This window comes from Manis javanica, chromosome 2 (genome assembly GCF_040802235.1).
Source record: "Manis javanica isolate MJ-LG chromosome 2, MJ_LKY, whole genome shotgun sequence".
NCBI classification, from domain to species: domain Eukaryota; kingdom Metazoa; phylum Chordata; class Mammalia; order Pholidota; family Manidae; genus Manis; species Manis javanica.
Genome location: NC_133157.1, coordinates 48,963,994 through 48,976,670, shown reverse-complemented (window position 1 = coordinate 48,976,670; position 12,677 = coordinate 48,963,994). Strand labels below are relative to the sequence as shown.

The 12,677-nt window shown below is 46.2% G+C and overlaps 1 long non-coding RNA gene across 1 annotated transcript; it reads right to left on the bottom strand.

Moving 5' to 3' along the window:
- Window positions 1-2,213: 2,213 nt before the first annotated feature.
- Window positions 2,214-11,802, bottom strand: LOC140845023 (uncharacterized). Its single transcript, XR_012123627.1, has 3 exons — window positions 11,677-11,802; window positions 2,699-2,961; window positions 2,214-2,277 (listed from the first exon to the last, which is right to left on the bottom strand). It is a non-coding gene; the product is annotated as an uncharacterized lncRNA (long non-coding RNA).
- Window positions 11,803-12,677: the final 875 nt, after the last annotated feature.

The window sequence follows — 12,677 nt, the reverse complement described above, 5'->3', positions numbered from 1 at the left end:
GCACGGCCACCTCGGCATGTGCAACACTCTTCCCTGTCGCGTGGAGGTTGGTAGATGACAATGAGACATTTTACTGGAGTTGTCACTTTCTTGTCCCTTCAAATCAACTCTTACAGTATTCTAAGGGCCCTAGCTCCCTATTTTTAAAGCATTTTAATAGACATAAAGCTGCTATGGGAAGTACAGACAAAAACAAAAGCTTTATTTGTAGAGTTCTTCAGAAACAGACTTGGGCAAAAAGGCAGCATGTCCCTAGGCCCAGATGATGTCCCCATGAGGACCCGTGGGAGACGTTCCAGAGGACCCCAGCCCGAAAGCCAGACTCAGCAACTGGCCCAGCACATCGCACTTTGTGGAGCCACATAAAAATACAACAGACAGCTCTTCTTGAAATTCCAATTATTTTCCTAGTTTTAGGTTTTGCTTAAAGAAAAAGCCAATGCTAGAACTATAAATATTCACATACCAACAACCAAACAATGTCCTACAGAGACCCAGGGATGGGTGGGCGGGAATGAGTCAGAGATGCCAGAGCAAAACCCCAGGAAAGCTCAGATGGTGGGAAGGGCTCAAAGAGAGGGCAGGGACATTCTTCCAGCCAAAATCACAGAGCTCAACAGGGAGGGGAGCAGATTCCAACCAAGATGCCACCAGCCGCAGGGTAAGAGCTTAGAATCAACCACAGGTCAGTCCCAAGGTTGTAACTGCTCATGCTAGAGCCCCCTGTTTGGCCTCAGACGTTTCCAGGACTCTGACAAGAAGAGCCCAGGAAAGCTGGGGGCCCATCAAGACCAGAACAGTCAACAATCATCATAGCTCATTCATGCTTCACCTTCCTGACACTGAGAAAGAGGATGCCTCATAGGATAGGGTTGTTGTGAGAAAACAATTAATGTGGAATAAATATAAGGGTACCTGGCATACTGTTGAAGCACTCATTGAATATTTATTGTTATTATCATCATCCACGCTACTGTGGAGAGATGGGGAGATGAAGGGCAGGGCTGGCAAAATTTTTGCCATCTCACATTACTTCCCATCATCAGAGACTTTGAAAGACTCCCCTATGCTTCCATTTGTGATTAAGGACATCAGTCATTCCTTGAAAGCTCAATACTACACAATAGCATAAATGCAAGGTATTAGCAAACCTAGCTCCATATCTTAGAAGAAAAGAGAGCAGTCCACATAGCCAGCTCAAAGATTCACCAAAATGCTGACAAACTTCCAGAAATACTTTCCAGGACAGATATTATCTTATAATCCCAATACACAGCCTCACCTCAACTTAAAATGCCCAAATGTACGTATAAGTGCATAAGTCCATTGATTTACTAAAAACCTGGAAAAACTACTCTTTCAAGAGCAAATATACAAGTAAAGCAAAAGCTAAAATTAAGGCTATCTCATTTACCAGGTGGTAGACTTTCTCATAAGCAGCATGCCATTATCTCCTCACCTCATCCTGCAGATAAACCCAAAGGAAATAATCTGATTTATTATTTTTAGCTAAACTGAGAGAAGTTAGATCTCAACATCTATCTGTCGGACTCCCCAAAATAGGCAAATTCACCCACAAGGATGAAGCTGTCAGGAAATAATCCAGTGAAAACTGAACTGTTTAGTGAACTAACCCAGGGAAGGATAAATTAGGAAACAAAGGTGATACCCCTTCAGTTTTGTTTCTCTCTGTTCCTCATTTCACTCAATGAACCAGCTATGATTTCAAGATGTCACAGACTCAGAATGCACTGAATGTGAGTTAAATCAGAGTTTATCTACCCAGGTCATGCACAGCCAATGAGAAAAATGTCACTGTAGATACAAGCCTTGAAGTAAATAGGAAAAAGGTGAACACCCAGTGAATTCTCTCAATCCTCTAAGATTAACCTAAATTATTGTCTGCTCCCCACTGGCCTCTCCTATCCACTTGGAGATGATTTTACAGGTCAAATACATACCAAGTGATCAAAGATTGTTATTTTTGGCCAGACCTTAGCTTCTTTTCCACTGCATCCCAAGGTTTTTTACTCAGTTACTACCCCTAAACTACAAAGCAGATATTAGTAATCAAGCTTGGCTAACAAGAACTGGGCTGTCACCTTGCCTGTCTGTCAAGTAGAAGTTTACAACTTCACTCATATGGATTCTGTGAAGCACCTGGCCCCAATCAACTGCATGTGTCATGCTTCTGATAACACAATATACAGATGTCAACTCACCTCTGTGTTTTCCAGTGGCAAAATCCATCTTCAACCAAGATTTCCCAGGCTGCTCCTAAAGATATGGTTTATATATGTGTAAACAGAAATTAAATGTGCAGTTTTATGTGAGTGAAGAGAAAGCAGACAGTGGGGAATGGTTCTCCTGCCGAACATAAATAATGTTTGTTTAAACAGAATGCTTAGCATTGCACAGTCAGCATTCAGACCCGAAAGCATGCCTGGGAATCCTGCTTCCTTCCCCAGGATGACATAAAAAGCCCTCCTCCAGGTCTTTGTGATGGCCCACGATTGACCTTGTTACAAATCCCATGAAGGGTAGGAGACAAGCTGTGAACAACTTAGTTACCAGGTGAGTAACTCTAGGAAATTGCAAGGGGTGTGGTGATGAAACACATCATGGGCTTGGTTTTCTTCCCCCCAACCCTCACCATCATTTTTTAAGTATCAGTGAAAGGACCAGGAAATGACTTAACTGTAGTCGGTTGAAGGATGATGACGTTGTTCAGTCAACCAGGTGGTTCTGTCTCATAGCTGGAGCTCAGCATGTCCCAGTGCTGCGGCACAGAGCAGGTGCCAGATCCACAGACCAGGCAGTCCTGGGCTGAACTGCTTCACCTGCACAGCACCTCCAGTGGAGTGGAGACACTCAAGACAACCACCGCAGAGCAAGCTCCCATGACCTGACTCTACCACGCGCTTTGCACTGGTAGTGTCTAGCCTCCTCACTTGGGTCCAGCTGGGATAGAAAACAACCAAAGTCCTCATCAGATCCTAGTGGACCTCACTCTACCTTTCCCCACCAGATAGGCCTCCATCCCTTCTCATCTCATCTCCTTCTCCCTGATTTCTCTTCCCATCACATTACTGTTCCTTTCCCTAGGAGTCTGACAAACTCTTGCCGAGCACCAATTCTGTACCAGGCCAGAGCCAGCCCCAAGGACACAGGGTGAAAGCCTAGTCACTGCTTCCAGGGACATTAGAGTCTGATCAGGAGAGCAGGCATATCCCACCACAAATGCCAATGTGTCCAGTTATAAAGTCCAAGTTTTGAGGAATCTCCAGCTCAGTTTTCTTCCTTAATTAGTTCTTTCTACAGTCAGCACCCAGGGATTGCTCCTTTTATTCCTAATCCTCTCTCACTGGGGCTTGTGTAAAGGTATCCTGAATGGACTCTCTAAATCTACTCTAGTCTCCTCCAACCCACCTCCCACACAGCAGCCAAAACTATTATTACTTTGCTTGCAAATACATAAGTGTTCACTGATGTGTATGTGTGAAATTACATATGTAAACCTACCCCCTTGGGACAGTTAGCTAACACTTAACTACCCAATCATCAGTCCACTATCCAAAAGTGACCACTGCAAGCATTTCAAATACTGCTACCTAAATCTGCCTTAAAGGGTTTGTTCATTGCACAAAGTTTGTTAATTACTCCCCAGTGAAATGAGTAGCATTAGAGGACCAGAAGGGCCACAGAAGCACCAGGGCTCTTGTACAAACAGTCTAAGAATCCAGCAAACCCAACAACCTGGAACTCCAAGTCCAGAGCTATCTTTGGTTCTGTGCCCCTGACTCTGCTTGATTTGACTAGAGAAATTTGGGGGTTATCTTACATAGGAACATTCACATTAAAGTTTGTCAGAGGGCCTAGAGTTAGACAATAAGGACCTAACTCAATTTCACAGAGCAGGTTATGTGGCTGTGCTGGGCCAGTTTGCTAGCACTTAGGCATGTGCCAGAATTTGGCCTGAGATTGTTTCCACTGAAACACGTCCCCTTAAGTATGTGGAGACAGAACCCCAACCTCTTGCTGAAGCTACTCACTTTACCAAGACAACCTGGGGACTGGTGATAAGCCAAAATGGCTCAAATCCATCCACAAAGAGATTTTTCCAAAAGATGTTTTGGGTTATACCAGTCCTCTGTTTTAAACCCTTGGATACCTTCCCAGTCTCTGTGGCTGGCAAGTCCATCCATCCAGTCACTCAGACCCAAGGTTCTGGAATCCTGCTTGACCCCCTCTTATTTTCACTCTGCCTCCAATCCACAGTTCCACGTAACCCACCTTCAAAACATGCCCAGGATGTGACACTTTTCTCTTTACCCCCATACTTCCAGCAGCCAGGTATGGGCCCACATCACCCCTCTGTGCAGTAAGCCTCCTCCCAGGCCCTGCTTCCACCCTTGCTCCCCAGCAGCCTGGATGAACACAGTGGGTTGTGATATAAACCAGATCTGGTCATTTCTCAGTTGCAAGCTTGACACTGGCTCGTCTCAGCATGACAGCCAAATTCCTGACTTTGGTCTCTACAACCCTCACTGGCCACCTCGCTGCTCCCTGGACACACCTGGACAGAATCATGCCTGCCTCAGGGCCTTTGCTCTAGATGTGCCCCGATGTCAACTTCACCGAGACTCTCAGATCTCACCTCTGCAAGGCCCACCCCACCATTCCATAAACACAATCTGTGCCCCCAGGACTCCAAGACTTCTCCACCCCATGACCTTCTCCTCTGTCCACGGTGCTCTTCACCTTCCGACTGATCATACACTTTACTTGTCATGCTTCTTAGTATGTATTGGCTATTTATGTAGTATACATTATCATATATAATTATTCATTGTTCATTATGTTTATTATGAATGAATGTCTGCCCCAAGGACAGGCTCTGTGTGCGCTCTATTTACTAGTGGAGCCCAAAGCACCCAGAAAAGTGCCTGGCACCCAATACATATTTTCTGAAGGAATAAGTGTACATATGGGTAAGTGAATGGGAAGAGGAAGCATGGCCAGTGCTGTGATAGGCCGGGCATCCCATCCATCCTGATGAGCAGAGCTCAGACGGGCTGTGAGGTAGGCGGGGAGAAGGAAGGCCTATCTAGAAGACGGCGTATATGATGGACCTCGTGGAGGGAGAAGCAAGGTTTCTGAGTCACCACCCCTCAAGGACGGAACCCACTGGATGGAGTAAGAGCCATGGAGATGCTGGAAAGTACTGAGGACCATCTGGGAGGTTCCTCAGCAGGCACGCCCAGGGCACAGTGACAGTCACGGCTGGACCGGGAGTCTGGAAAAGAGCGCTGAGAGAGCCTCAAGCCAGACAGATCCCTGCGGCAGATGGCAAGCAAAGGTAGGGGGCACAGTGTCTTCCGAGCCGTAGAATCGGCAAGCACTCCCTAAATGCCAATGTTTGAGAGCTTATGGTAAAACAAGCATAGTAGATGGGACTATATGTTACATCACAAGATGAAAATATCTTTTCTTCTTTTCTAGGATAAAGAGAATATACTCATAAGTGATTAACTATTGCAAGCCAAGAGCTTAAACATTCACAGATCTCCTCAAATGACCTCCAGCTCCCAGATGTAATCTTTCCTTCCTATATATTAGACTTGTAAGTCAAAAAAACATTGTTCAAAGAAGCCCTATGGCACCTGAGATGACATTTTTGTATCTGTGTGTGCCCAGAAGCAGTCAGCAGGTCTGATCGCTAACTCAGTACTAGGCGCAGCAGGGAATGACCCCCACACACATACAGCTGCCATTCCCAAAGGGCTTTCAACCTGATCATTTCCCAAGCCACACACCTGTGACTGTGTGCCCCTTGAAAGGCATCCCAAAATTCCTTCAAATCCTCGAGAGCATCTTGCCTCTTACACTCCCTTTCCTCCAAATTCATGGTGTCATTTGAAAGCATCACTGTTCACAAGGTTTGCTTTAAAAACATCGTTTCCTCAAATGTCCCAAGTTACTTAACCTCTCCAAGCCTCAACTCCCCATCCACGTTGGGGAATGACAACCACAAAGAGGGTTGTGTGTGGAAGAAGTGAGATGGTATGTGCCAGCACTGTCAGAACTCGAGAGAGCTCTACACAGGACATGACACACTTGCGGCCACTGTCCTGTAAACGAACTTTCCCAGGCTCCCCGTGCCCTGCACTCTGGCTGTGCTGTAACCTCCCATTTATCAAGAAGCAAATAATCTCAGTGGTGAGTGAACAGGATGTTTCAACACTCAGGTTAACCTGAGGTAATGCATGATACACTGAGGTTTTTAAATCATCAAAGAAAGGTTCAGCCACACGTTTGCCTGCATGCGTATTTTATTGTATTCTAAACTTATTTGAAAAAATGTATGATAAGCACTTGGCAGTATTTCTCCATGTGTGTTCCAATAAGTTTTACACAATAAAAGGGCTCTATTGTCAGAGTTGGAATCTGTTGTTTCGGCCTGCTCAGCATTCATCCCTCTCTTCCCTGTAAGTACACCTCAGTTTTCCTTCGAGGACCCATCCCACCCCCATGTTCCCCCACCACCCAGTTTGTATAGTTTGCAAGAGGCTGGCCCACACATACACACTGCTTGGGCCAGAGTTGGACCCTGATTCAGGCCTGGACAATAAGATCTCTCTGACTATGGGAATCAGTTCAGGGATCAGCATGAAACTCAAGCCAGGCAGAAAGAGACTCAATTCAAGGATTTTTACCAGAACCACTGAGAGGGAGCAGCTCTTTAGCTAAAAGGATGTTGTTGTAAGCTTAGAATTTTAGAAACCATCACATGGAAAGAGCCAGCCTAAGAAGACAGAGCAGAAGAAAATAAAACCACAAGATGAAGAGTGAGCCCCCATCACATCATTCAGACCCCAGGACTCAGCTGTGGCTAAAGCCCACGGACTACGTCCTGCACTGCTCCATTGCCTGAACCAGCAAATTCCCTTTGGCTTGGGCACTTGTAATTGCAAGAATGCTGATTCATACACTGAGTTATACAAAGTTAAATAAGGTTCCTTTACCACAGGGTTTCACAGAGACCTCAAAGTATTATGAATATGAATCTCCAACAGGGCAGTGGAACATATGCCCTTTCCCGAGCTGACATGCCCATGAACTTCTTTGAAGACCATACCACTCCATAGGAAACACCCTGGGATTAGCCTCATATTCCAGGTATTCCAAATCCCCATGCCCTCATTATTCTGGATAAATGAGGTAAGTGGGAACTCCTTTATCCAACACTGTTCATGCATTTGTCAGCTTTTAAAATGTATAATTTTTTCTTTTTACTAAATTGCAGTCATAAGCACAGTATATTTTCCCACACTTAATAAAATATTTATGTATGTGCATGTGCATGCTCATATATGTATATACATGTATGTATACATACTTATTTCTTTGTTATTATATTGTGGGCATAATTCCTGAGCTGCCATACTCTTAAATCCTGAATTTTTAAAAATATTTCGGGCTCTAGTCCCAGTGCCAAGCTATCAGTGGTCACTCCTCTTGCTCTACAGAGGTGTCTCCCTCCTGGGGGGTCATGGGGAAGACAGTGTAGTACAGAAGACAAGTAGTAACCCTATAGCATCTTACTACACTGATGGACAGTGACTGCAGTGGGGTGTGTTGGGGGGGACTCCATAATATGGGTGAATGCTGCAACCACAATGTTGCTCATGTGAAACCTTCATAAGATTGTGTATCAACAATATCTTAATAAAATATAAACAAATATAGAGGTGTCTGTCTGTAGAAGCAGCCCCTCCTTTTCTTCTGGGGGTCAGTAAACCAGAGAAAAGAAGCTCACTGGAGCTGCATGTTTTAAAAAATGTGAGGGAGATAGGCCAGTATCTCAGAGGGAGAGCCAGGATAGCGGGCGTGCACTGAGTAAGGTACCTGAGCTCCCATACACAAATGTGTGTCAATGATCTGGGCAACTTACAGACAGCTTATTGCCAGGAGCTTGCCTTGGGTTGGGACCACTGAGGTTGTCAAATAACTGACCTTCAAATATGGGAGGTGTTACAATACTTAGCCACGAAAAGGGTTGCCCCAAGTTGGTAATAAGCACTGAGCTCTGCTTAGAACCTTTAAAATGAAAAGGTTTGTTTTTGTTTTTTATGTAGCCCAGGAGGGCTGATAGTCCAAAAAATTCCATTTCTTAGTTTTTAAGTCATTCACTGGCACATATGTCAAACTTCAGTCATTTTTCAGGCATTCTGTCTGCCTATAACTCTCAAGTAGCTGCTTGCCTGTTGAAAGGGTATGTGTGGGCTCCCATTTTATGATCCTATTACATGAAATGGGTGGGAATTTGCAGCAACAGGGAAGTAACCAGGTTTCCCCCTTGCCATTGAAAGAACAGCCCTGGCAGGGTGCAGGTGGGCAGGCAGGCCAGCTGGTCTGCACAGTGAGAGCTCAGAAAGCAGTGTTAGGATCACTCCCAGGAGTGGAGAGTCCCTGGATCCTTTTGGTTAGAATCAAGCTGGGTTTGCTGCCACAATGAGAGGCTTAATAAGGAAAAGCCATCAGGACTTCTCATGTCAGTGTCCAAGGATTCAGGCAGGGACCAGGGCACCTGTGGCCCAGGAGTATGACTGAAAGTGGAGCCCACTTAGCATTGCCCTGATCTCTTTTGCAGAACCCAGAGCATGTGTTCAGGAAGGTTTACAGGCTCCTTCACTCCTGTTACGCCTCCAAAGTGAGGCAGGAGCCAAGCACCTGCTCAGCCAGCCATGTGGGAATTCTGAGCCTGCTCAGCCAAACAAAACACCCTTGCCTGCCCACTCCCAGTCCCCCCAACCCCTCGCAAACCCCAGCATTTACTCTCAGAAGGGCCTCTGTCTTCTCACTTCAAGGCCTGCTGACCAGCTGTGGACCTGGGGTGACAGGGCAGACCTGGGGAGCCAGGGGCCATTTCACCTGCAGTTGGGTCCTGTGCTCACCCCCATGCACCCTGCTTACGTCCTCCTGACAACTGCACAGCTGAAAAGTGCTTTTAGAGGAAATGGATCACTCATTTCATCTTCATGTCCTCAATGACCAGACCCCAAAAGAGTCCATCACTCTAGAAAGGTATAATTATGCAATCCCATTGCCTTGGAGCAGGGAGCCTCACTCCTGCCTTAGAGGCCAAAGCTTGGAGGACAATTATTGTAACTATGTATACTTTTCAAACACATTTAGGGCAATGAGACTACAATGAAAAGGTATTTGGAAGACTGCACATGACAGTGAAACCATGGAGACAGAGTGCTTGGCCCCCAGCCACCGCAACACAAGCCCTGGCCCTAGCCAAGACTGCCACTCCTGAGGTCAGAATTGGGCTGGGTCTCTGCTCAGCTAAGCCCCCAGGAGCTCCTTCCATGAAATTGCTGGTGATGTCCGAGAGGGGTAAGAAGGCTGGAGGTGGGGAGCACTGTCCGCTGCTGCCTGCACAGCCTTAGGGACAGCCTGGGGTTCAGAGGCTAATGGCCCACACCAGGGCTCCCTGCACCTGCAAACACTGGCTAGCCAGCTAATTAGTCAACATTCTCCAGATTTGCCCTTTTGTCCAGCCATGGGAACAAGTCACCCTCCAGGTATGCTTCCCAGCTGAGAAAACCCCAGTGAAATCCCTTAAGTGCTTCATCACCTCCAACTGGCTACGTCTATGGCAGGCCAAGGGGTGGGCTGCCTACCTGGGCTCTTCCTTCACCTTCTTCCCCCCTCACAAATACCATTAAGCTATAATAAAGTAGTAATGAAATTATAAAATGCCATAGTGAGGAAGATGAGAGGAAGGGCCTCAGTGGACAAGGGATCTCAAGAAATTTGAGGAAAACTGGAGGTAGATGGAAGAACAACAACTGACAAGTGCAGAAGGGGAAGAAGACACAGCCCGGGATAAAAATGCCACAGAAGAGATGTAGCTGATAGGGAGCAGGTCCACAAGGCAGAACCCAGCAGGGGTTCAGGATTTGAAATTCCATAGAAAGCAGGGTGACAAATGCTACCAAAAACGGGGTGGATGAAAGAATCACTTACAGTGGGCCCCACCGTGCCACCCTCCAGCCCGGTATAAGGTCTTAGAGCCAAGCCAAAGGGATGGAGGGCAACTTTAAAGACGTCAACCCTGTCAAGATGCAGCCAGTATTAGAATGCAGTCCTTTAGGCTGCTCATTGTGCTGTATCGATATTTCAGTCAGGGGGCAAAGTAGAGTGAGGGATCCTGATCATCAAAAACAGAGTGATGTGCTGGGGTCTTCACCGTACAGGCAGCTCTGCCCTGTCACAGGAGATAAAGACCTGTCCTGGCCACTCGCCTGCCGATGCAGGGGCCGCCCTGCACATGGCACAGGCAAGGAGACACCAGCACTGGGAGTGGGGCCTCAGCCCAGCAGACACTCTGGGCACAACATCCCAAAGCAGCAGGCCAGGACCGACCGGCCCAAGGCTTGTAGGCCAGCTGATGGCACAGTCTCGGGCCTGTTAGCCTCACTCAGAGACTCCACTTTCCCCTGGTAGGAGAGCTTGCTGTCTTTGGGCAATAAAAGCCCATTCCCTATTTTCCTCTCCAGAACTCATCCCCACAGCATCCTGGATTCCGCTCTGGAGCAGGTTCCCTGCTTGGACATAAGACTTTTCCCTCTCTCTGTGTCCTCTCTTTGGTGTACTTCTATTTTTCTTTTTTAACATGCTAAAGCCTTGACAGCCCTGGGCTGTGGTAGTTGATTAAGCCCCCACTTCATCCTCACAAGTGAAAAACATACAATATAAATTATAAATGTCTGTATATTTTTGAGGGCGTGTTTGAAGCCTTCCATCATCAGCATTCATTGAGCAGGATCCCATCGAATCTCGGAGTGCTGTGCACGCATGTGCATGTGTTTTGATGGAGCAAAACCCTCTGCTAACACTCTTCCATAGAAGCCCAATACACAGACTGATTAGCAAGAATCCTCTAAGACAGCAGGGGAACCCAGCCCCATCAGCTCTGCTCCCCTTCTCTGTTCCTCCTGCTGGCCCAAATTACTTCCTAAAATGGCATTTCCATTTAACAACCCCAACTCAGAACACCTACTAATTAATTTAACTATATGAAAACAAGTATTTTGCTCTGGAAATATGTCAAAAGCATGAGCAGTTATCCTTGCGGACATACTGACAAATAAAATCATATGTAGATTCAGCCAGGGAGAACTCAGCAACCACTTTCATCATCTTCAGCACCATATCATTCTCACCTACATTTAATCAGAGTCAGCCAGGAGCCAGGGCAAAGTGCCTGGAGTATATTCTGTCATTCACTCCAAACAACCAAACCATGGGGAAGCACTGCTGTCACCCACATCTCAGAGAGGGCTCGTAGCTAGTGGGTGACAAGAGCCAAGTCACATTCCCAGGGCTGCGGACTTCGCGTGCTGCCAGCCACTGTATTCCAGGAGTCCCAACCATAGCACTTGTGTTTTTCTTTATGTACTGCCTGTGTTTTCTGTTTTTTCTTTTTCACTGTGTTAACCCTGCATAATAATAAGGATATTCTGATTTGAGACCAAAAAAGGAGTAGGTAGTAGGAGAAGCTGATCCTTTACCCCAGGAGTGGTCAAGACAGGGGTGCCCTGTGTGGCTCACCTAGCCAACCCCTAAATGTTACAGAGGGAGGACTCTGAAGAAATTTCTTACCCCAAGAGCGCTCAGCAGTCCTTAATCAGCCAGTCCATCCATCCTTCCCCAGCTTCTTCGTACTCATCAGAAATGTTAGAAAAAGCTTATCAGTCTTGATATAACCAAGCACTGTCATATCTATACTGAGAAGGGAGAAAGAAAGGAGTGTAACTCAAACTCTTAATCAACCAAAGCAGACAATGTCTAAAATTCCATAAGGCAATAGACAGCAGTATATGCATATTTTTAGGAATGTAAAGGAATATATTAGCGAAAACAGATAAAATAATTTGAAATTCTCTGGGGAAGCAAAAATGAGGGAGGCTTAAGGTCTAGGGCAAAGAGATTGCTGCATTTTTATAAGCATTTTAGCACTATTTGGCTTTTCAAATTAAGTGCCAATATTTCTTTGATTTGTAAAAAGTGACAAAACAAAATTAATGCAAGTTACCCTCCTTAGAAGTCTCTTTTAGCTTAATGGACTCCAGGAAGGAGATCAGACACAGAGGATGTGGCTTGACATGGCTTGTGGAACCTTGAAATCTGAGACACAGCAGATAGGAGATGCTGGGTATTGTGGTAAGAGCAACAGATCTTGAATCAGACCTGGGTTCCAATCCTGGCCTTGGTGCTCCCAAACTCTGTGACACTAGTCCAGGTGCATAACTGCTCTGAGCCTCTTTAGGTCAGGTGTCCAGACTCCATATAACCAACAAGCTGATTAAATGATGTAGATCCCAACCCAGTGATGCAAACTCACCTCATGGTGAGGCTTGCAGGGTTAGGGACCTGAGAGGTCTGGCCCAGGTAAGTAAGTCCCACATAAGAGATGGAGGTTTCTTGTTCATGGGCCAGACATTGAGCCTGAACCCAAGTCTCTAGATTTGAGCTGGAATTTCCTCTCCTATCCAAGCTGTTCCCAAGTTCTCTGAGACCATGGAGCACATCTTAGGTTCTGTAGACTCAAAAGACAGGAGAGTGTCCCAGGTATCATCTGCATCCCTCTGCGTGAGGCTCCC